This window comes from Meriones unguiculatus, chromosome 17 (assembly GCF_030254825.1).
Source record: "Meriones unguiculatus strain TT.TT164.6M chromosome 17, Bangor_MerUng_6.1, whole genome shotgun sequence".
Classification (NCBI taxonomy): domain Eukaryota; kingdom Metazoa; phylum Chordata; class Mammalia; order Rodentia; family Muridae; genus Meriones; species Meriones unguiculatus.
In genome coordinates this window covers 45,774,241-45,799,818 of record NC_083364.1, presented here as the reverse complement: position 1 = coordinate 45,799,818, position 25,578 = coordinate 45,774,241, and the positions used below count along the sequence as shown (strand labels likewise).

General features: G+C 38.3%; 1 protein-coding gene across 3 annotated transcripts in view; it reads right to left on the bottom strand.

The window, feature by feature from the left end:
• Zbtb20 (zinc finger and BTB domain containing 20) overlaps positions 1 to 10,733 on the bottom strand; it is a 789,314-nt gene extending 778,581 nt beyond the window's left edge. For 2 of the 3 annotated variants that reach the window (XM_060370416.1, XM_060370411.1), the window contains exon 1: positions 10,694 to 10,733. The gene's annotated coding sequence lies outside the window, so the exon portion shown is untranslated. The remainder of the gene's footprint in view (positions 1 to 10,693) is intronic. The other variant, XM_060370414.1, reaches the window with a different exon arrangement.
• Positions 10,734 to 25,578: the final 14,845 nt, after the last annotated feature.

Here is a 25,578-nt window from a genome sequence, read left to right as displayed (position 1 = left end):
CCTTAAGACTTCTTTATATAAAGAATGGTAAAATGCAAACACCATAGCCATTAAAAAGACTATGTACCATAGTATGTCACAAGAGTGCCATTCACAATGAACCTGAACAGAAAAGCTGCCATGCATGAATTGACTGTTAATAATTTTTTAACTGCACAGTATCTTTTCAGTGATACAACTATTTAAACCATACAAAATTATTATTGCACTTTATTTCTTAATGTGCTAAAGTCAGAGTATGAATAAACATCTGAAATACTATCATAGGGAAAAGTAAAATTGAAGAAGTGAGAGTTCAGCAATTCATTACCCTCTCAGTATTCAGATGATAGAATTGAACATGTATAGATGCAGCAGAACAAGCACAGCATCTCTGAAAAGCATGGGAAGCCTGCTGTATCTTACAGAGGGTACATGAGTGGCTCAGCTGCTTATCTGAAATTGTAATTAACTTCAAAAGTTACTACTGCCAGCCATGATGGCACAGGTCTTAATCCCAGCACTCAGGAGGAAGAGGAAGGCAAAACTCTGAGCATTGAAGGACAGCTTGGTCTACACAGCAAGTTTCAAGCCAGCCAATGACTACATAGTAAAAATCTGTCTTAATATAAATATTTTACTTTTCACTCACAAGAATTGACTATTCAAAATAATCCAAACTCATGTACGCTGATTTTATCTAAAGCTGGTAATTTGAAATTTATTTATTATATATATTATACTATCAAATAAAGCTGAGCCTCCCTTTAGCTATAGCATCAAAAAATTAAAATTACATATAAAACTTCTAGAGTGCATCCCATAATAAGCTTGGCAGAGCCTGGTTTAAAACATTGTGAATATAAGATGAAAGAGATCAAAAGCTAAATTTCATAATGAACTAAGTATAGTTAACATATCAAGTTCTTTCACCTCTCATAGCCATCAGAAAGTCATGGAAGCCTGTGAAGGCTGACGCACCAACCAAGGACCACGCATGGACTGGACCTAGGACCCCTATACACATGTAGCCAATGGACAGCTTGGTCTTCTTGTGGGTTCCCTAGTAAGGGGAGAAGGGCAGTCTCTCACATGAACTCTGCTGCATGCTTTCTGATCACTTAGGCCTCTTGGGGCTGCCTCACCAGGCCACAGGGGAAATGGATGCACTTAGTCCTGATGTCACTTGCTATGCTGGGGAGGGTCAGGGTGCTCCTATTTTCTAAGGGGGAGGGGAGCAGGGATAGAGGAAAGAGGGAGGAAGAATGGGACTGGGAGGAAAGCAGGCAGGGGGTTACAATTGGGATGTAAAGTGAATAAGTAAATTAATTTTTAAAAAGAATTTTAAGATAGTAGATTGTATGTATCTTCAATATGTATATTATAGCAAATTGGACTTGTTATGTAATCTTTACTCTTTTAGTTTTTAAAACGAATACATCACATTTTATATCTAAAAAAATAAAAACTGGATTCTAAACAGGCTCTTACAAATTCCTTCAGAAACAGTTCAAAATTGAGAGACAAAAAATAAACACTCAAACACACCTTATTGCACTAACTTGTCTTTCTCTACAATGCAATTAAATTTATTGCCAACTCCAGGCTAGCATTATCATGATTTCTCAAAAAAACAAAAAAAAAGTGTCTTTGTATTGCAAATTCTTGGTGGTCCATGTTAATGCTAGATTGTGATTTCTGAAACAACTTTAACGATAAAGATAACAAAAATAAACACAAAGACCTTTAGAAATCAGTGGGACCAGTTTAAATGTAGATTTCTGCCCAGCCTGGGCCTTCCATGTTTATGATCCCTGGTTCTTGGTTACAGTCAAATTGGTTTGATTTAGTTTTCCTTTCAACCTAGTATTCCCAGTTTTTTTTTTTTTTTTAACCTTTCCTTTATCCCGCTTCTGCTGGTTGAGTACTACACCCTGCTTTAATGTGTAATTACTTCATTGTTAGCCTTAAAACCAAATCAGATGGCACTTACTGAATTCATTCACTGTTAAACCAGAGGATAAATCCCCTCTCAACATTTGTAATTCTAGACTAAAGAATTTAAACTTAAAACCACAGAAACTATTACTCTTACTTACAAGTGTTGCCCAGCCCTCTCCAACCTACTATGTTTTATATAAATTTACCAGTGCCAATTTGGTCAAGCACTGGTCTCACAATAAAGGCCTGGTGATCATAGCTTAGGTGGGATTTGAATTTGAAATCCCATCTGCTATACACTAGCTATGTAACTTTGAATAGTATCATTTCCCTTTCTAGCCTTGGTTTTATTTATGAATGGGATAAAAGTGGTACCTGTTTCATAGGCTTGTGGAACTAACTGGAAAGAAATGCAGATACAAGCCCTGCATAGTTCAGAGTAAACACTCAGTAATGTGGACTACAACTGTTATGATGGTTCTTTTTATTAACATAATTCTGTACAAGGATAAAAACTTAACTTTCCTTTCAATGTGACTGCCACTAAAAATTCTGCTATTCTTCAGGCACAAATATTTTTAGAAAACATCCACAGTAATTCTTAGCACATGTGTAGAGAATTTCAGTTAGCACTCCCAAATATTTCTCTCAATCACAATTATCTTTTCCATCATTTGTACACATTGACTTATTTTTGATCCTAGTGGTTGATCCAACTTTTTCTTGAAACATCTATTACCTACAACAGTTTAGCATGACCTAACGTACTAGAAAAGTTACTGAAAATGTCCCTATGAAATGACTATAATATATTATAGATTAGTAACCAGAAACCACTACAGCTATGGATGGGTGTAAGAATGAAAGATGCAGAACTATATGTATTTCTGCAAATTATGTTTGCATTTGTGAATAGGTACTGTTTAATAGCTTTGAACTCTCATAAGCATTCATATCAGCAAAAGAAAAGTGTGTCAGTTAAAGACAATGACTGAAAATTTGAAAGAAAACTCCAAAGTTATCATTAAACAATGACTTACCAATTCTTTTCACATGAATTACAGTTATGTGTTTCAATACATAACAGTGTAGTACTTTCAGGCTTTTCTAACACAGATTCTTTCCACTTTTCTACATTAAAACAAATAGTCAAATTTCTTTACCTTTATTATCATTCCTCTTATGCAAATCTATCCCTGGATGCTTATAATGCAATAATTAAAAATTACAAATTACATAAGATCTACATGAACATGGATCTTAATTATTCAAATTTTATCTACATTAAAGTAGGGATATAAAAGCCAAACTCACCTTTCTTCCTTGAGGATATATTTCTATTAATCTAGACATATATTGTATGGAATCAGAAAATGATTGTTAACTAACTCATTCTATTATTACCAACTTTCATTTAAGGAATTTTATGCTGGATTCAAAAAATCAACCATAATTTTTATGACTAATATAGCTTCCTGAACCAGGCAGGGTGAGTTGGTGGAAAAATAATATGCAAACTAATAAACTTATTCTTTCTAATTATAAAATATAACAAGTAACTGATACTGTGTCTACATTTATAGTATGCTATGCCTGAAAGCAATATCATTAAATTGATATATCACAGATAATAGGACATGCCCAAGTTCATATAGCTAGTCAACAGTAGCCTCTTACTAACTCTATATCCAGATTTTTGACCATGTGCAATAAAGTAAAAGCCTTAAGTTTAATATAGGAGGGATTGAAATGATAGATACTAACATATGTTTTTAAAACCCTCTTCTAGATTTAATGACTTTTACTTAATTATGTAACATTACAAAAATATGTTTAAAAAACCAAAACTGACTAGAAGTAAAAACTACTACATATAATTTTATATACTTTATATCAAGTATATAAATACACACATATGCATACACACACATATACATATATTTATTTATATATACACACACATATACTTTCCCTTAAGTAGAAACCATGGAAAAGGATATCTCTAATGTCTAAAGAAAGCCAACAATGCATTTAGCATGAGAGAGAAGGCTGGGCAAGAAAGCGGCAAAGAAGAGGAAAAAGGAGAGAGGAGGAGAGGGAATAGAGGTACCAGAAGAGGAGAGAGGGAGGAAGGGAGGAGAGATATAAATATGATGGCTGGTTTTGTTTGTTTTGTCTATCATTACAGGCTATTATGGATCCCTTTGCATTGGTAATCTGTATCCCAATAGGTACAGAGAAAATGAATTTCTGATCATTTATTAAAAGCCCTGAAGTAGAAATAAGTAAATCTCAAGAATTTTACCAATGACAGCAAGATAATGGGCACCAAGAATTTCAAAACAAAAAATCCCAATCTTTTTAATCTTTTGTTAAATAATTTTTCCTTAGAAAATAAAAGTCAAAAGCAATTGAAGAGATTAAGTCAGTATACTCAACTCTAAACTGTATATTTTTCTGAAGTCCATATTCATGTGCTGACAATAATGACAGGCTGGCTGCTTTGTTTGACTATAGTTATGTTTACTTCATACTGTCAAGAATGGATTTTGACACTCAGTATTAATATTGCTATTTTTATTGACATAATTAGCACTTCTATAAATAATTCTTTGGCCTGCCATATCTAAGTATATTATTCTATTCAGCAATATTAAGACATCTCTCCCTTACATGATGCTTTGGAAATAGGCTGCTAAGAACCCAAAGAACCAAGGTAACCTCAAAATGTAGAAATTTCTGAAAAAAAAATAATAATGTTGCCCTGTCAATAGAGACTGTTTTGTGTATGACTTCACTAAACAAACTAGTTTATATTTGTTTGAAACTGAAGTTTCTCACCAATCTGCTGTTTCAATTTCACATCACACCATATTGTACCTAAAACAGGCAATCTGGATTCCTATTGCTACTTTTTTTTTTCTTCCAAACAGCTCAGGAATGGGCTTAAATTTAAATCTTGAATCTATAAGCAAGAAAAAAAAAAAAAAAAACACCCAAAATTGAGGCTGGGTGGGTAAAAATAAGCATGTTTGAAATAATTTGAATAATTGCTAGTGGGTGGCCAACCTACTTGGGAGTTTTTGATCATTACATGAAAGCAAAATCAAAACCTATTTTATCTTGCTTCTAGATCTCATCAGCTGTGACAATAACCTTATCTGGCCTTGAGTGGTTTGTTCATAAAACAAAGTAGGGTGACTGACCCAGCACATATTCAACACAGAGTATGAAGGCCAAAACAAAATGACAATACAATTCAAAACAAGTTTGTAGAGATTTCAGACTAGTGTATTAAAAAACCTTTCTTTGTCTCTATCGCCTGACAGATGGTTAGCCCTCACACAGCCTAGTATCTCTGGCAAAGAAATTACTATGTCTAGCCAATAACACCCCAAATTTTGACTTAAAATGCACTGTACACACACTTAGACATACCTTACAAATACAAATTCTAATACAATTAGTCATGCTTATTTTATTACCATAAACACTTGACACATGTCAAGGTTTTATCTTTTGTACTAAGACCATCTTACTCTGAAACTCAAACATCTTATGCAGACTCCAGTCCATGAGTTTCCCATTTAGTTTTCATTCATTTTATGCACTGCTTCATAATCATGCTTTTAAAACTTCCAAAATAACATCTTAGCCCAAAGTATTATAAAATTTACAAAGATTTAATTAGCTTGTGTTTCTCTATGTTGCTCACAAGAAAGTTCTGGTAACTAACAAACTGTGTCAAACAAAATCACTTGGTAGCATTGAAAACATTCCATGTCAAGAACCACAGGGCAAGACTGGGTTTATCCAACACTAAAATAAGTCTCCATTCTTAATCTGTTCATCTGTAAACATATGCTTATACATATATACACACACTGATCAACCATTATTAACAGAAATAAGAAATCTTAGTCTTCAACTTCCTTTTAACCATTCTTCTACAAGAAAAATCAGGTGGAACTTTATTATATTAAGAGTCTCTAGTTCTTCTTCAGTATTCTGATGTGAGCTGTTCATTTACAGGGGTCTCTGTAGATGAATCACAAGGTGCTCTAAATGTAGTATGTTGCCTTTTTAAAAATGGTTGATTATCACACGTATTAGCTTAGAGATCTAAGGCAGGCCTGAAGAGCCAAACCCTCAACAGCAGAAAATGGGGTGGGCTCTATACAATAAAATCTATCTCCTGTAAGGAGTAAACTTATACAACACTAACAAAGCCAGACTTGTTACTAACAGAGAAAAATAATGAAAATCAGAACCTGTCATTTGAGAGATATCAATCAAGTTCAAGAAAGGCAATGCTCTCACTACTTAAAGCCACAAACTTAAAATTCAATCACATATTCATTGAACCAGGCACCAAGATTCCTTCTGTTAAAACCTAGGCCTTTTTTCTACTTACAGACAAAATAATTAAAATAATGCTGAAGTTTTTCTATAGTGCTCTTACTTTGTAAACGTTTATTAAGAGATGTGTCAATTAAGTGAATTTGGAGTTTGAAAAGAAAGGGTTAAAAACATAGCTTTTTTTTTTAGAGGCTTCTTTCTATCTCTTTAATGTCACTTGTAAGTTACAAGTTTCATTTTCCCTTGCTAAAACTACAACTGCAAAAAACTGAGATACTTGAATTTTCAGGTACATTCCTAAGATAAATCCTAAGCAAAAAATTAATAAGTATTTTAATGGATTTTTTAAATCAGTTTTGCTACCCAGACAACGCTACATAGGAATTTTGCAGTAAATGTGAAGACACAAGATTTTACTATAAAGCAACGTTTTATTTATTCCAAAGACATGATCAAAATCAGGAAAAATTAAAAACCCCTATCTGTCAACAATTTTTTGAAATTTTACAGAGTACAGATAACTTAAATAAAATGAGACTCTGCTATTAAGGTACAATCTGGAATTTTCAGATAGCCTCTGAGCTCCCTACAAGATGACAGTCTCCCTTTCTCAGCTGGGTTCCCTTTCTGCCTGAACTGGGGAACCCCAGATCCTCTAAGGAAAGTCACATTGCACTCATAGACAATTACGGGCCAGACCCTTTTCTGATAAGAAACCTGTTCAGCAAGCACCTAGGGATTCCTGGAAATACCCACCCTATGCTATTGGGATGTCCTATTGTCTTTGCTTTCAACCAATGACCTTTAACTATACCCGGAGTTCTTCCCCCAATACAGCATAATTAAGTACTGTTTTACCCCTCTTAAGATAGGGCTGTGTTGTTACATGTAAATGAAGTATCCCTGGCACTCCTAGCCCAATCCAACCGAAGACATCCACCCTCAAAACCCCTCCCACTGCCCAAAATTTATAAGTCCCTGTTTTCACAGGAAATAAATGGGCCAGCATCATCTGTTTCACCACAAACGGCTGAGATTCAACATTTATTCTGCAGAAGGATGGACTCCCCTTTTCCGCAAAGAATTCAGCACTGGATTCCTGGAGCTTAACTGCTAATCAGACAGCCACTGTGCTGCTAGCCCATTCGGCTTCTTAGATTCACAGTCATGACAGTGTGGATCACTGCTGCCATCTGTCTAGGGCCCCTTAGCCCCTGTAGTGCCTGTTTCCTGAAGCACCCATTTTGTCCACCCTGACAAGGCAGGCTCCTGCCTCTGCCCCTCTCATTTTCAGAGCTCCTAGGGAGCCTCTGTTATTAGCTGCTCAAGAAGCAGCCACCTTGTCCAAGTCAGACTGGACCTTCTTTGCTCCATGTCTCAGGTTTAGTCACCCTGAGCTCCTTTAGTCATCAGGCTCCTTTGACCCTGTGCTTCACCCTTTTCTGTCCTGGAGTGTGCACTTCAGGTTTCCTGCTAGAGGGGCCCTGAGCTTCCCAGCAGAGTACCCGACAAAGCCCAGGCTCCCACTGGACACAGAACATTTTTCCTGTCTAATTATTTGGGAATCATAAACAAGTTCTATACCTTCAAACTTGATAGGCTCTTTAAAAATTAGTTTTTAAAACACAAAAGCTGCTAGATTTTTTAAGTTTAATTTTTAAAAAAAAGTCTCTTAGCAATGTGGAGTATACAAAGTGTAATACATAATAATGTAAGCTCCATAGAGACCAACAATTTCCCCTTTGCTCCACTGTTTCTTCCCAAGTATCCAGAACTGTCTTCCAAGAGATGATGATGTCGCCATCCATGTAAAAACCATGTTTATTTAAGAATATAAAAGTTCACTTCCATATCCCAAATGTTTTAAAGAAGTTGCTCCTGACCCCTTATCCTGAAGATATCTGAAATAATTTAAAATTCATTTATGTTATAAATCATTTACAAGAATTTAGTTGCAGCTCTTATTGCTCTTCTAAAATGACCTAGTTATTCAGTCTACACTTTTATCTAGGAAGTCCAATTTGTCTAAAAAGTCTTCTGAAAAATCTGAAAATGACACAAAAAATAATTCACTTAAAAATGCTTTTCTCTTATATCTTCTTCCTATATCAAAGAGTCAAATGCTTACAGGCAAACAGGAGTAGGCTATGTGTCTCAAAACTTTCCCACCTAACTAGGAAAGAATTGAACATCACATCTAAGGCCTAAACACCCCCATTATAGCCCTCAGGTAAAAATGTTCTCTTTTTCTCTATCATTGCATTCATCTCATGTTGTCTTCCAGTGCCTGTTTTTGGTTTGTTGTTTTTTTTTTTTTTTTTTTTTTTTTTTTTTGTAGTCATAGTACCAAAATGTAGGGCTACCTAAACAGAAAAATATAAAGACAGCTTCCAGGAAATGGATACAAGTTAATACTTTTTAAGCTTCCTTCTCTAGCCTAGTAACATTAGAGGTGCATAAGGAAAGGGCATTATTGCTTTGGAGCCTGGTGGGCAGTGTACCCTTCACCTGATCTTCACACCTCAAACACTTGTACTTCTCTCATCTAAGACCTGCAAGCAAAACCAAAAACGCCTGATTGTCTCACTGTGTAGCTCAGACACTTGCAGAAAACTCCACTTTCTTCTCCTCACCTGTTCACTTCAGCACCATTTGTCCTCAAACTCAAAGCTCTGCAAATGGAGTTCAGTGGAAATCACAAGCCCAGTCTTAGGATTTTACACCAGAGCACAGTGAGTCCTCGACAATTCTAAAACTTTTCTTGGGACATGACCGTGAACTATCACCATGTACTACCTGTGTATGAACTTTGTGCAAGGATCTGAGAATCAGTGATTTATATATTGGTTGGTTGGTTGGTTGATTGGTTTTATCTCCTTTTCCCAGAAGTAAATTGTAAAGGAAAAATACAGAATGTCGTCAGATCTTGACTTGTCACACTTTGTGGATACGCCCAGAGGGTAGGATCTATTCCCACAATATTTAAAAAGGTCCTTGAGACAAGAAGCTGAACCAGGAATGCAAATAATCCTCTGAAATTTTAAGAAGTCATTGATTCCTTGGATTCAGAGCTTTCACTATTTTCCAAATTGTATTTGGATATTTTAAGTTTTTCAATAGCAACACGTTGCAGCAGTAACTCAGTTCACTTGAAATTACAGTATGTTCTCAATTTTTTTATCAGCAGAAAATCCCACAAGTCCACAGAGTGAGAAAATTCTTCTTTAGTAACATTTTGGTATTTTCAGTGGTTTAAAAACTAGTAAAGGCAATTTTCACTGTCCACAAAGGCAACACGTTCAACTTAAGTCTGGGCCAATGATTCTGAGGATAGTACTACACACCTGCAGGCTTCCAAATTTCTTCCCATCCCATTCAGATTTCTGGTGGAAGGATGTCATGCGTCTTCCAACCTCATTTGACCCAGTTCGGAGTAAGAGATCATCGGATTACCCAACTAGGTAGCTTAGCTGTACGCCATATTGTGTTTTTCGCTAATGTTTATAGTCTGTGTGCGCGCCTAACATATGCTTGTGCAAGTGTGTTTATCAATACAACTTCTATGAAATCCCTGCCTCCTGCCTCTTCTGCATCCTTGGGAAAGGGAGGGGCTGAAGGGGACCCCGAGAGCCAAACACGGAGAAACGCATGAAAACACTTAAGAGGGCCACGTTTGAACTTCAGCAACCCTCCCCCCAATATTTGGGGGGGTGGGAGGGCTGGGGTGCTTTGGGTTATTTTCGTTCTGCTTTGCTTTATGTCAAGGTATGAAAGAGCGTTAACATTTCTTTGGTTTGTTTTCTAAATGTTTCCGAAGTGGTCCAAAGGCCAGAGAGGGCAGGGTCCCTCCCTCGCCGAGCCCCCCTGAGTAAGGGCGCGTGCCCGCTCCTGGACCGCGTCCTCCTCCGAAGCCAGCCGTCCTCCGCGCGGGCGGAAGGTGGAGAGAGAGAGAGAGAGAGAGAGAAAGAGACAGAGAGAGAGAGCGAGAGAGGGGGGGGGGGGAGGGAGGGGAGAGGGGGGGGGGAGGGAGGGGAGAGGGGCGGGAGGCGGCGCCGCCGACAGCTCGGGAGCCCCGGCCGGTGCCCCTCAGCTCCTCTTCTGGGAAGCCGCGGCTCCAGGCGCGGGGAGGAGGCACGGGAAGCGGTGGCAGCGACGGGACCCTCCCCCGCGGGGTCGCGCGAGGCCGCCGGGCGGGCGGGCGCGAGGAGGGGCGGCGCGGAAGGGCGCGCGGGGCGGGGCAGCGGCCCCGGGGCAGCGGCTGGGAACTCGCGCCCCGGCCCCACCCCGCCCCCTCCCCGGCGGCCCGCCACCCCTCCCCCGACTCCCGGCGACTCGCAGACGCCCGGCCGCGCTCGGCACGCACACACCCCTCCCTCACGCCCGCCCCACAACAAATTAGAGTTTTTGGCGTTACCTCCTCGCGCTCTTTAATCTTCTTTCCTCAACTCCTAAACTTCCCCCCGCCCCTACTTCTTCGGCAGAAGGCCCACATTGGGCGCCTCTAGCCGCGAAGCTCCAGCTTGCCCTGCTATTGGGCGGATCTCATGCCACTCGGCGCTCCAGCTGACCAATAACGACTGGACGGCCCTCGTGAGGGTGCCGCCCATAAACAAAATGCACTCTTCCTCCTCCCTCCCGCGGCCCCGCCCCTAACTGCCCCTTCCCTCATCTCTGTCCTCTTTGATTGGCCTAGGGGACACCCAATCCGCTATCTCAAACACCGATTGGTACGGGAAAACGTCACTCAGAACGGTCCTAACAGCCTATTGGTCCGAGGTCCCAACACTTACCGCCCACCAGCGCCCAGTGAAGAGAGGCCAGTCAGCGCTCGTTGTTCAGTGATCCAAGAGCCAGAAAACTATTGGTCGACAGAGGCCGTCAGACCGGACTGTAGTGATCGCTGATTGGTCAAAACAGAGACGATCAAGTTTGGTTGTTTACTCCTCCGTTAACCCCCTCCCACCTCCGCCTCCTCCTCCACGTCCCCGCCCCCTCCCGACGGCTTTTACTTTCTACGCATTTCTATTTCCTCCTTTATTTATTTATTTGTGATAAACTTAAATGACCCGAGGAGAGAGGCGGGACTGGGAGAGCGGCTCGGGGGGTGGGATGACGGGCGGCGGCCCGGGGCCAATGGTCGCGGCGACTGCGGGGTGAGGGGCAGCGGCGGCGGCCAGTGAGAAGCAGGTGTCTGCCGCGCGCCGCCTACGGAGCCGGGGTGCCCCGGCGGAGGCGGCGGTTACCCGCCGTCTGGCGCGCCGGGGGAGGGAGGGAGGGAGGGAGGGCCGGCGGGGAAGGGGGGACGGGTGTCGTGGTCGCCGGCGGGGGCTGTCCGAGCGGGCGGGAGCCCCGCGGTGGGGAGGGACCGGCGACCCGAGAGGCCGGAGCGGCGCTAAGCACTCCGAGGGGAACGTGTTCCTACAGGATAAATAAATAAATAACCCAATAACCGCGTCAAACCGTCGGCTTCAGAGCTGCCCTTAATATAAATGAGGATTTATTATCCTACCGGAAAAAAAAAAAAAAGCAGATTATGTTTCTTATTACTAAACGCCTGGAGTCCTGACGACCCAACTGGAGCCCACAAAATTCAATATCCTGGGAGCTGGAAGGAATAAAGCAACACGGAAAATTAAATGCAGTTCAGATGCTTCAATAAAACCTTCATCTTCATCCATTTGTCACTCAGCGTAGTACTCCCCAGAGCCAAATTCTAACAAATACTGGTCAGGCAAGGGCGGGGTAGGGGAGGAAGGGGGTGAGGCCGGAGGCCAGCAGGAAGCCAAGGATAGATTCCTGAAAAGAATTCCTTAAAAGGACTAAGATGGAAAAAAAGAATGGCTTTTCAACTACAAAGAAAAAGAATCCCTGCCAAAATAAGAAGTCGTACTTTTTAGGGAGCTTAATATGTCACGAGAGGGATTTGTCCGGGCATACAAAGAAACTGTATTTGTAGTGTTTGTTATTAATACAGAAAATGTTATAGATTGTGGGCTTGATACATAGCTTCCGGTATAAGTGAAGTAAGTCTGGATTTAACTTAGGCTCTCTTGACCCGTACTAAATACTTTGACACCAAATGCCTGCTTTGACTAAGAAGTCTGGCAGACCATAAGCAAAATAAATTATCCCTGATAAGAAAAAAGTACAAGGCCTTGACCATTTGGGTCCATCCTGAAGATTGTGAATGTGGCTGTCAGAATCCAGAAAAAACTTCAGAGATTAAGAGGACAGTAACTGTAAAAACTGCTATTGAGTATAGGAGCCAAGATACTTAAAACTCATCTTTTCTTATATAATTTTAAAGATGCTTTGCAGTGTTTTGGAAACATTGTGAGGATTATGAGTCGTAAGGACAGCACTGTAACATAACTAAATCAAATAACAGTGACAAGGAGAACTTTGTTACTACCTGTATTTTTTTTAATGTGCAATTCTGGTGTCAAAATGTTTTGACTCTAAGGAACATCTCAGCGCTCATATTTATGTTGCACAGCTGCTTTAACTACTGGGCTTTCTACTTTCCCCAAATGCAAACATCCCAAAAGTTAATCAAGACCTCCAGAATAGAGAGGCATGAGGTGTTTTCTTATTTAACATTTAACAGAACCAAAGAGTGATTTGGGGGGTGGGGGGGGGAGGCAGTGGTGTGGTTCAGTGGGTGAAGGTGCTTTCTGCCAAGAGTGATGACCTGAGTTTGATTCCCTATAACCCACGTGGTAGAAGGGGAGAAACAACTGCCCTACCTTGTCTTCTAACTCTGCATTTGCACCATGTGCCCACACAAACACAAAAATAAGTAAATGGGTAAAGAACCATTTTTAGATGATATATCAAAAAAAAAGTCAATAAAAGGCTAAGAAAGCAAAATTGATTGAAAATAAAGACTAGTGGTTGCCTAGAAAAGCATTTTATTAAAAAAAAGAAAAAAGTCTTTTGTCATCTATTCACAATCTGTTTGTCTCTTTCCGGTATGCCATTTGTTCGTTAATTGTATATTCTTCACACTAAATAATTTTTAATGGTGAAGAATACAGAAACTAAGACTGGATTTGGCTTTTTTCTCCAGACATCTATGCATCTTGGAAGAAAAGCAGCAGCATGTATATGGGAGTATATAAAATAACACCCTCCAAAGAAGTTGGGAATAATCACAACATACTGAACTTATCACTGCATTAAATTCAAAAGTTAAATAAATCTGTTCCTGCTGTTAAGGAGCTTAGATTCTAATGAGGGCACTAAATATATGCAGCATATAATATACAATGTCCAATATATCATAATTATATATACTATGTAACATCACCACTGGGTGAAATAGGGTCTCAATGAAGTGACAAAATGCTATAGAATATCAGAAAATATAAAATGTTTACATCTGAGAATTGAGAAAACATTGATGACCAGTATTCAAAGAAGACAACAGGATAAAAGTAGTAAATGGCCAACACAAGGAAAGGTTTGGGAACTTCTTGAATATGTAGAGCCAGTTTTTCCTAAAACTAAGTTTTCTCTGGGATGGCTACTCTTATCATCAACTTGAGATGGTATTTCGAAGATTCATTAGGGAACTTACAACCTTGTGTGTGATACACAAAACTTAATGTTTTCAGCCATTTGAAAACAAGCAATGATTTTCTATATATGAGCTCACTAACACAAAAGCACAGTAACTGCAATGAAAAAATATGAAAATAAAAATCCCTTCCTAGTGGCATAAAACTGAACTAGACAGCAAAATTTGTCAGGACAATATGCAAAACATTAAGGTTAGACGAGTCATATTCAAAGCAACTTAAGAAGGGTGCAGTAAACACACATGCACCCCAGATGTGAAACATGTTCTTGTTCTTCTGCCCCTGGAAAATTTATATAAAATTTGCCTTGAACGACCAAACCCACAATGTGGTAGGAGTTCGAAGCCCTTTATAATATTTCTTCACTGGAGTTGCAGATGCGTAGCCTGCTATGCTCTGTACTCAGATTCTCCTTGCCATGCCGTTCTTTGTCCTAACCAAAGCTTTGCTGTAAACGGAAGAATTAGACCAAAACCATAAGCAGTTTCCAACAGAACTTAACATAATTAGTATGTAATAGACTTGGATCAAGAATGTGATGCCAGGAGAAGAGAAATACTGGTGTGTGCATGCGTGTGTGTGTGTGTGTGTGTGTGTGTGTAATGTATGTGTATAGTGTGGTGTACTGATTACATTTACAGAAAGAAAGCACAAAAACAGGCTCCTACATTAATCCGAATTTGATAAGATTGCAGTTGGAGGAATGGTATTAGATAAAGAAGAAATGCTGTCTAATCAATACACAAAAATTAACTTTGGGTACTTCATGGATAGGGGGTGAGGAAAATAGCTGATAGTCGTTTCTGAGATGCACAAGTAGATGTGGGAAGAAGGATCAGTGCTCACATAGGAGCTACAAAACCAATAAATACATTTCCAGCATAATGACAGGCTCAGTAACCCACTCGAATCCACAGATCGAGTCGTCCTAAAACCAGGTCGACCTCTGTAATGCCAAGGTAATGGGTTTAGAAGCAAGTGAGAGACTGGTGAGGCAAACCAGCGGGGGCACGGCAAGGGAGGGCAAATTGAAAAGAAAGACCAGTGGTGGTGGCGGCACCATCCCCGGGCTAGGGTCCAAAACAAAACAAAGTGTAGGATAGGAGAATGTTAACAGAGAGTCGGCTTCCTGTGTCTTCCTGTTCCGTGATCAGCCACGATCTGGACCACTCCACATCTTGCAAATGACACAATATTTGGCCTATGTCCATAATCCTAAGTGACCATGGACTCAAACTTCTAAAACAATGAGTCCACAGAAAATCTTCCTTCTGTAAGTTGTTCTGTTGGTCCCAGTTGCCATAAATATAACCGGGGCAGTGGCTGTGAATCCTACTATTCCATGAGCGGATGATTTCTTGTAATTGATCAAGGTACTTTTAATTAGATAGATTTACACAATTCATCAGTTGTCTTAGTTAATGTTCACAGCCCATTTTCATTACATAATGAAACCATTGTTTCACTAACATAGACTGTTTTATTATTATCATGAGAAATATTTAACAGTCCAGCTGGCCTTGAATTCACTGTTTAGTCTTGACTGGACTCCAACTGAGCCTGTAAGGGTGCATTTGCTTACATACATCACCTGCCTTGATAGAAAAAAATTTTTGATACTGCAAATGGATTTTGTGCCTATATGTCTAGGTTCTTACTTATTTACTAGCTAATGCTCTAGGTTTTGTTGAGATTCATATCATATGTGTTATTTTTATCCTGTAATTCATTTCTAACTTATTGTTTATTTTAATATATTTTATTAAACAGAATTATCAACATAATGTTGAACAGTACATATGGTGTTTTAAATTTTTGTTTTATTTACAAATGTTTGATACTTCATATATATTCATAGTCTAAAAAGATGTTTTTAACATTAATAAAATATTTAATTTAAGGTTATTAAATGTTTTATAAGGGAAAATCATTTTTCTTTTGTTAATACATTGTATTACAATAATAATCTTACTTACATTCAAACGTCTATTCCTACATAAAGTTTCTTAGTTTTACTGCTTATTGTAAAGACTACATATGTAACTTACTAATATTCTTGTTTGGATTTTTCTCTTCCTCACTTCATATCTGAGAAAGGCATGCATAGTAGGATGGATACTATATAACCTTCATAAATTTAAGGGTTAGTATTTGGTCAGTTTCATAGAACTGTATAGGTAACTTTTTCTATGCCCTGAAGATAATTTGCTCCAAGAGACAACTCTGTAAAAGCATCTTGGTCTGTGCCTTGCTGTTGCTGTTTTATTAAGATAGATATGTGTGCAAAAGTCCTAGAGTAAGAGTGGAAAGTTCCCTTGAAAGAGTTCTGATGACCCATCCAAGTAGGAAGTTCATCTAGGCTCAACTGAAATCAAAGCGAAGGGTGATTGGTCTCAGGAGTAATTAACACCAGCAATGTCCTTTTTATGTGCGGCACATACACTAGAATATGGACAGTCAATAAATATGTGCATCACCAGCTGGTAGCAACATTTCAGAGTACGACAGGGGGACTCTTCCCACTCTTTTACTCTCAGGCACACCACAGACTGTAGGATTCACATTTTTAAAATTAACCTTAATTTTCTTGGAAAATGATAGCAACTATTTTATAAATTAAGGACACTGTATTTCTATGGCTGAATTTCTGGATTATTTCCCAATGTATAGAATATTGAAGAATTTAACTAAATGAGATGGTAGAAAAGTAAACAATATTTGTTTATCAAATGTTTTTAAGAAAATAGGCCACATTTTTTCAAAAAAAAAGTAAACTGGTTTCAGTTTGAAAATGTTTCAGTGAATCAAAGATTAATCATGTACCTCTAGCACATGAAAACATAATGGTGTCAGATCAAGGATATTAGTTGGGAACAAATGCACTCTGTCACATTCATTCTTTCTCTTCCTCATTAAATGCTGCAAGCCTTTTCTTTGGGATTATTGTGTTTTCTGCTTCCTCATTGTTATCAGAAAGGAACTGAGGGCCTTCATGATTTGTTTTTCTCAAAGAAATGACTCTAAAATGATGGCAGAGGTCACTAACACTGAAAGGTACCAAAACTAGGTTATACCTCTCAGTAATGGCCATCACTTGGGAAGTAAAGCATAAAGGAAGCTGGAGAGATTAGCTCTCTTCTTCAAATGGTGCAGCCCAAACTATCCAAACCAAACTTGATCTCAATTCAGTCTCCAGAGAAGATTTATGAAAACTCCCTTCAGTAACTGCAATGTTTAACGTCTTAGTTAGAATTTTAATGTTTCCAGGTTTATGAAATACACTTAGGTGAGTAATATTTCAGATGCCAAGTTAAAGTTTTAAACAGGATGTGTACTTGAGACACAAGTTGTAAATATGTAAATACATTCTATTTAGCTTTGCTTTCCCTGAGAAGTCATGCCCATGCCCTCTGGTTATACACAAGGAATTAGATTTCTTTTTCTTGCCTTTGAAATTTACCATGCACTGGAAACCTTCATAGGCTGCATACTGTACAAATAGAACTAAAAATTCTGCAGCTGCAGTACTGTAATTTTGAATGAAAAATGCCATTGAATACAAAACCATACATACACACACACCTGTTATTATTATTGATACTGATAAATGCATTTGGAGGCAGAAAACTGATTTTGGAGATGAAGGTTTTAAAATGTCCAAGGGTTTATTTTTAAAAATGAATAGTGTTTAAAGCACATTAGAAGTATATGCTTGAAATGGGAAATTATGTCCTTGGAAAAGTGGAGCGGCTTAAATTTGGGAAAAAAAAAACAAAAAAACAAAGGAGTGGATCTTTGAAAGTAGATAGGTCTGGGGGTATGTAACCTGTCTTTGCTACAACTCCTAGTACTTCAGTGCTCCAGACTGTAGTAGTAAAAAACAAGAAATTCAAGTTCCTCATACAGAAACATGAGATCAAAGGACATGAGACCTGCTTCCTGCAATCTACCATCTGATTAACTGTGAGGAGCCTGGTTTACTTGAATTTTTATGTACTAAATGAGTGCGCAGTTTTTGTTGTTGCTATCTGTCCTGTTAGACCCTCCAACTCACAGGCCATATAAAATTCTGATTTTCGGGGAGTGAAGAAAACATATCTTCAAAAATCACTTTATTACATCGCTTTTATTTATACAAAAAAATTATGATTTTAATGTGATTTGTATAAATTGTAAAAAAAAAAAAAGGAGCTTCTTTGTTTCTTCTGTTGTGCCTCAGGGACAATAGAACTTTGAAGTCTTACATAATATATATATATATATATATTATTGACAAGTATTTACTGAAAAACTACTGTTGCTGAATATTTGGTATATTAGGACAAATTAGGTTGTCTGGCCTTGTGGAACATGCAGCCTGCTGTAAAAAAATATAATGATCCTATTCAATCTTTGTTGAATGTCTAGTCGCTCTATATGCAATTAGTTTTTATAGTTTCCTTGTAAGCTAAGTACAGGTTAAAATCATAGTAAATTCATGGGATGTCAAATAATGTATGGTGATTGTCATCTACATTGTAGTGGAGGTACCCTTTAATATGAGGTGGAATTATCTTGACATTTTCCCCATTGTCTAGTGGGAATATTCCCTCTATAGGTGCTCTCCTTTTCATTCTCTGTTTTAATCCTTGTATTTATGGTCTGCTTGTCTGCCTTCCATCATGTTCTGCTCATTTGTCAGGGTATAGAGGTATCAGTAACAAAGTATGGAGGGATAGAAAAAACCCTTAGAAGACTGTTGTGATTTGAATCTGAAATATCCAACCTAGGCTTATTTTGTAATGCTCTCTCTCCAGCTTAGGGTACTATTTTAAATGGTGCAGAGCCTTAGAAGATGAGGTCCTGACTGATGGAAGCATGTCCTGAAGGGTAAGCCTATGGAGGTTATACTTGCCACTGTTCCCAGTCCAATCATTTCCGCTTCTTGATCAGCCCTGATATGAAGAGCCATTGCCCCACACCACCACTGCCACAAACAACTCTCGTAGGATAGACTGAGATCTCTTTGAAACTGTAAGCTGTAATAAACCCTTTCTCCCTGCAGTTTTTCTTGTCAGCGTTCTCTGCCACAGCAAACAAAAGTAGATATCCCAAAGGAATCAAAACTGCCTGGCAATGAGTTTGTGGAAAGAAAGTCTTGAGTAGTATCTTCCTACAAAAAAGAAAAGTTCTTTATAGAAGGGGCTGGTGGCATGGCTCAGGAGGTAAAAGCATACACCACCAAGACCTGACAATCTGAGTTTGATTCCTGCAGCCCACATGGGAGAAATAAGAAACAGATTCTCGTAAGTTGTCTTCTGGCATCCACAGGCACCATGCATGTGCACGAGAGCACACACACACACACAAATAAATAAATAAATAAATAAATAAATAAATAAATGTGATCAGTAGTTCTTTTTTAATTTTCGAAAGAAAGCTTTCAGAGAGGAGATAGAAGAAAGAAAGATGAAGCTTCATGGGTGTCAAACCTATATGAGAAGATTTAGCTCTTATCCTGAAGCCTACCAAAGCTCTTAATATTAACATACATAGTTTTTCTTTGTCTTGATGGTGCTTTTAGAACAGGGAAGCCTTAAACCTCCTTTGGAGCCTAGAGTCTAGCGCAACCTATAATTACCTGATGAGAACAAACAGAAGGAGCATTAAGCAAATACTAAGAAGGCAGTAGAATTTAAGCCAGTTTTTAACTTTGCACAAACATTTTAGGCAGTGCTAGCTGTTAAAATGGGAAATTGATTATTATGAGCTGAAAAAATAAAATTTTTCTGACCAGTACTTATTTTATATTCAAGTCTAAAGGAACATGGTATTTGTTTCATTTCCTTGTTCTGTTTTCAAATTTATTTTTTATGATAGGCCTTTTAATAAAAGAATACATGAATAATTTCTCGGGGTCCCAGTATCACAGATATGCTACTGAATTAGGAAGAACTGCATTTTGCAAGTGAAATAAACCCACCTTGGATAAAAGTAAATGAGAAAAACACTGCCCTTATTTGCACTAAGGTTCCTCAAACAATGTCACCAGCAATCTGCTCCTGCTGCCTTTCACAGTGGCTTTGCTTTATTTCACTTTGACATGATTATCCAATAATAACAAAAATGGAAAGAAAGCTTCAGGTATAAGCGATGTGATCTTCAGTACAAATGCTAACTAATGTTAAATAACAAGTTTATTGGTTCATGTAACAGATGGAAATCCAGATGTAGTGGTAGTTTGGGCATGGTTTGAGCAAAATTATGGGAAAAATTAAGCTGCTCTGTGTGTCACCTGAAGCAGTTGTGATGGTTCATATCCTGTAGACACCAGAGCACGATGACAGATCCTTGAACAATTGGACAGGGCGCCTACATTTCATTTTGTAATACCAATGTCACCCATTACCTATCTTGAATCTAGTCTCTTAAAAAAGGAGTATCTGAACTCTGCTGACTGATCTCTACTAAGCTAGAGAACCCTCAGGAATAGGAGTTTTATTAGTGCTACCCAAGACCAATGGCTTCTGTATGATAGATAAAAGGTGAGGTAGAATGAGGAGAAAGTAACAGCCCATGGTCATGCCAGAATGATAAAATGCATGCTTATTGTTTTATCAAAAGTCTTGGGGCTGGAAGCTGGCCCAGGAATAGTTCCAAGGCTAAAGCTTTCTCAAGTCTCAAGATCTTCTAGGTTCCATTGACTTTAAAGTGGATGTTAAAAGGATCTCTGTAGGTATGAAGGTATTGAGAAGGGAATTCAAATAATAGCTGTTCTATAAAGGTACTTCAGGGACCCATCAGGGTCAGTTCTACACAGCCAGAATAAAGTACATTTCTCAGTAAGGCAAGGCACAAAATGTTTTGTTTTCTGTACAAGTGCATATAAAGGTTATTTATTAAGCATTATGTCTTCAAAGCTATGTACACAAAAAGACTCAGTTGCTAAAGTTCTAATGGCCATCTGTGCTGTTAGTCAGTCATAGTGATTTTGCTAGTGTAAGCCTGCAGCTCAGGGTTGATGATACTCATTGAGAACAACATTGATTTTTTTTTTTTTAAGATTTTTGGCTGTGGTATTTTCTTAAAATGAAACAGCAATGAAGGCTATTTCATCAATTGACCATTCCATAAAAGATTTCTGGGTAACGTGATAAGATCTGAAAGCATTTTGTCCTCAATCAAACTTCTTTTGAAAACTGAAGACAGGCTTTGAAAATCCCAGTGCTACTTTGTCAACTAAATTGATACAATGACATAAATTATTTGTCATTTCAACAACCATCACAGTATATTCACAAGGAGAGTCTATCTCAAAAAATAACATTCTTTGCTTATCTGTAAATAACTACTCAATATCTGTTAAATTTTCATCATAAAATTGTAGCAGTTTAGTCAAATCTACAGAGTCCACTTCTAATTCTATTTTCTTATATTTCTATCACATCTGCAATTAATTCTTCCACTTGAAGTCTTGGCTCCCTCAGTCATTCATAGAGACCAGTACCAACTTCTTCCAAATGCTTACCAGTGCTTCATTAATCTTAATGAAATCTAGAGTGTTGAATCTTTCCAAAAATGAGTCACTAGGGTAAATTTTAGTTTCTGTATGTGTGTATAGTATATATAGTATATGTGTGTTTCTGTGTGCTCCAGTGTGTGTGTGTGGGGGGGGTTGATGTCCGCTGTCATTCCTCTTGCATTCTCTACATTTGTTAATTTTTTTAAAGCAGTTTCTCTCTTTGAATCCGGATCTCACCCATCTGACAAGACAAGCTGCCTGGTGAGCTCAGAGAAGCGTACTGGGGCACTCCAGCACTGGGATTATAGGCTCACATGCTCATGTGGTGGTTCATGTGTGCTGGGGGATCCAAGTACAGCTCCTCATACTTGTGAGGCAAGCACTTTCAGCCGAGCTAGTTTCCAAACCCCTCAAGCTGTAGTCTTAAGAAATGTTTTTTGTTTGTTTGTTTGGTGATAGATGGGGGTACATTCCAGAAACCCCTGTACTTAGGAGGGAGAGTGACAGAAAGATTTGCTTGAGTTCTAGGTCAGCCTAGGCTACAAAGTGAGGGTTTGTTAAAATAAAAAAAGTAAAGAAAAAGAAAGAAAGAAGAAAGAAATAAAAGAAAAAGGAAATATAAGCAAAATTTCAAAATAACCCCTTTATCTGTGGGATGCAGAATAGATGTTTCATTCGCAGAAATGAAGAAACAAAATTTAAAATTCATCCCATTTTGCATCTTCTTCAGTGCTCTTGGGTGACCAATGCCTAATGTCACTGAGCGTTGATACTATGAAAGAAATCTGGTAGTTTTTTTGTTTTGTTGTTTCCTGAGCAGTAGGTCTCAACAGTACGCTTATAACATTTAGCAGACCATATTGTAAGCAGATGTGTTGCCATCCAGGCTTTGTTGTTCCATTATGGAAAATAGCCAGAGTAGACTTAATATAATTCTTAAAAGGCTGGCGGCCTCTCACAATGGTTACTGAAAACGGGCTTTATTTTGACTTCCAGGGCTGTATTAGTCCATCAGCCTATGTCTGAAGCTTTGAAACCAGGTACCAACTTCTCCTTAGGAGGAGAAAGCAGTCGCGGGTGACATCTTCAGCTACGCGGGGTACTTGTTTGCACTGAACTCTGTTGGTTGTGAAGAGCCACCTTCCATCATCCTGACTAGGTCCAGAGAACCCAATGCAGCTTTTGTATCAACACTTGCTGCTTTGTCTGACCTGCAGCAGCGCCTTCTTCTTTTACACTTCCAAAACGTGACCTCCACTGACTTCTGACTTTTCTCCTGCGCTTTCCTGAACTCTCTATCTTCATAAAACTAAAGGTACTTAGGACTTCTCTGATATGACTTTGATCTGAGGTAATTCTGTAGCTGGCTAATCTCTTCAGACAACTAAAACTTTCTCCACATTGGCAATTGCAATTACATTGTTTTCCTTTTCTTATCACCTGTGTGTGCTCTCTGAAGTAGAACCTCTAATTTCTTTCAGGAACCTTCTCTTCACAGTCATAGCTTGACTAATCATTTGGTGCCAGATGGCTGCTCAGATTCCTAATATTATTAATCTCTAGTTTTTGTCATGTGTGTGCATGTACAGGGGTTTGGAACTAGAATCTGACATACACTAGGCAAGCCTTCTAACCACTGAGATGATCCTTAACCACCTTTGGTAGTTTTCATTAAAAATTAAAAGTTCACACAGAAATATTAATGGGTAAAATGTCAATATTGTTGCATCTCAGTGGATAGGAAAGGCTAAGGAGATGCAGAGATGCAGAAATGCCTGGGTGATAGAACAGTCAGAGAACACATATTTGTTAGCCAAGTTCAACATTCAAATATAGGATCCATTTGTGGTACCCCAAAACAATTTCCATAAAAATATGAAAAAATCACTATATCAGATAAAACAATAATAATAATAATAACAATATTTTAAATGTTGCAACAATTACCAAAATATGACACAAACTTAAGTCAACCTCTACTGTCGAAACTTTAGTATCACCAGACTTATTGGAGGCGAGGCTATCAAAAACTCCAATATATGGGGTTTTGTTTTGTTTTTAATCAGTATCTGCAAAGCCCATTAAAGCAAAAGTAAAATGATGTAAAAGCCTGTAATGGGCTTTTAGATTCCATCTCTAATTGTCCTATTTTATATCCTCAATGGAAATTAGTCTTGTCTACTGACATGGACATACTGACTAAAATAATTACACTTTAGAATTTTTAAACTGTAAAAGCTGAATTTTTATTTGGAATATAAAAGAAATGACTAATATTTTTCAATAGGAAGTAAGATTTAAGATTTGTAATAATACTGCTATGCAAAAAAAAAGATCTGTTTTTCTAGAAATGAAAAGTATAAGAAAAAATTACGGTGTAAGAGAGACTGTTTGAATAAGAAAGATTTTCTCAATCCTTTCGTGTCCTGTAAGACTTAGCCTAGTTGTCAAACAGCATAAGTGTCCTGATGCCTGAGACATGAACTTAAGCAAATAGGAAAGAGCACATGGCTCGTTCCTGGGATTTAGGGGAACGATTACATCAATTTTTAATTAGAAAATAATGTTAACAAGTAATTTGTTCCTACATGCACTTTTAATCCCAGTACTTTGGAGGCATAGGCAGGGTAATCTCTGTGAGGCCAGCCTCGTATACAAAGCAAGTTCCAGGACAGTCAAGACTATTGCATCTAGAAACCTTGTCTTGAAAAACACAAAAGAAAGCAAAGCAAAACAAAATAAAACATACAAAAAAACAACAAAAACTATTTTGTGTGATTGCCTTTCTAGAATCTTTATTGAGCAATTTTTTAAGTTAAAGTTGATGCTTAAAATAATGTAAAAGTTTGAGATTCAAAGATCTTCCATGGAAGGATCAAAGTTATAAAATTGCCACATTAAGAAAGTGCTACCTCATTGGACGGGTCTGATGCTCTTTGGGTGGATGACACCTAAATGAACATCGGTACAAAGTCCCAATTTATTTCTAATATCAGAGATCAGACCTCTACTCTTGCCTGATGCGTCTAAAACAAAAAGGGGGAACTGTAGAGAGCTGCGGAATGCTATGCCTTAAAGATGGAGCTGGTTTCTGCCTTCCACCTTCCCGATGGTGAGTGCTCTCTGTCACGAACAATTCCACATTTGGCTAAGGCTGAGGATCTGGCTTGCTTCCATGTATGTGGACCTATCTGCATTGCCCACGTGGCACGCCTGGGTTGGCTACCCAGAGGCTATTTAAGCTGTGGGCTGGCTTTCCCCAGGGTCCGAAGATTGTTCAAGGTTCCTGAATAAACTACATTGAAAAAAAAAAAAAAAAAGAAAGTGCTACCTCAAGATCCAGCTATACCACTCTTAGGCATATATCCAAAATATGTTCAACTATACAACAAGAATATTTGCTCAACCATGTTCTTAGCAGCTCTATTCATAATAGCCAGAACCTGGAAACAACCTAGATGTCCCTCAGTGTAGGAATGGATACAGAAATTGTGGTACATCTACACAAGAGAATACTATTCAGCTATTAAAAACAAGAAACTCATGAAATTTGCAGGCAAATGGTGAGAACTAGAAAAGATCATCTTGAGTGAAGTAACCCAGAAGCAGAAAGACACACATGCTATATAATCACTCATAAGTGGATATTAACCATATAATACAGGATAAACATACTAAAATCTATACTTTTAAAGAAGCTAAACAAGTAAGACCCTAGGAAAGATCTTCAGTCGTCATTTAGAGGACAAATACAATAGACATCAGAATCAGGAGAAGACAGGGAACAGTGTCAGGCTCTCTAATCACCACCCCCGGGGGTGGGGGGATGGGGAGGCACAGAGGAAGACAATGCAGCCAGCCCTGATGAGACCTGATAGGCTAGAGTCAAAGAGAAGGGGGAGAGGACTTCCCCTATCAGTGGACTAAGGGAGAGCCATAGGAGAAGAAGGAGGGAGGATGGGATTGGGAGGAGAAGAGGGAGGGGGCCACAGAAAGAATACAAATTGAATAAATTGTAATAAATGATAATAATAATAAAAATATGTAAAAATAAAAAAATAAACAGAAAAATTGTAACACTCAAAAAGAAAGAGAAAGAAAGAAAGAAAGAAAGAGAAAGGAAGAAAGTGAGAGAGAAAGAAAGAATATTGCCAAATAAAATGCTTCTAAAGTACACTGCCTTTGAAATATCTTTTCTACTAAAGATTTGTAGTTGAA